We start from the raw sequence: 390 nt of genomic DNA on the forward strand, positions 1-390 counted from the left end.
ACGGCCCCACCGAAAGCGAAGCCCCGCAGCCCCGGCAGGCACCATCCCCACGGTCCCACTGCCCGGAGCAGCAGGCAGAGCCAGGCAGGGAAAGGCTGGGCAGAGGCGCAGGGTCGAAGCCAGCTCGCCTTTTCCTGGAATATTTAGCTCCCAGCTATTCCTTGGCTCACAGTGCCTCCTGCTGCAGAGACACAGAAGTCCCCACGGCACAGCCCAGCTTCGGCAGGAGGATGAGGAGGATGCCTTCACGGGTGAAAAGAGCAACGCAAAGACATCCTCAGGCCAAAGCAAGGCTGGCATCGCACCCACACAGTGACAGGACATGACCTGAGCCCTCACGGCATCCTACTCCCACTCCAACACCTCGGCTGCCGGGGACATGCCGCAGGG

At 63.3% G+C, this 390-nt stretch overlaps 1 protein-coding gene across 1 annotated transcript in view; it reads right to left on the reverse strand.

Moving 5' to 3' along the window:
- The window catches only part of LOC104280893 (EGF-like repeat and discoidin I-like domain-containing protein 3), a gene marked incomplete at both ends in the record, with an annotated part of 6857 nt that overhangs the window by 1990 nt on the left and 4477 nt on the right, over positions 1-390 (reverse strand).

Source organism: Apaloderma vittatum, unplaced genomic scaffold (genome assembly GCF_000703405.1).
Source record: "Apaloderma vittatum isolate BGI_N311 unplaced genomic scaffold, ASM70340v1 scaffold33931, whole genome shotgun sequence".
NCBI lineage: Eukaryota > Metazoa > Chordata > Aves > Trogoniformes > Trogonidae > Apaloderma > Apaloderma vittatum.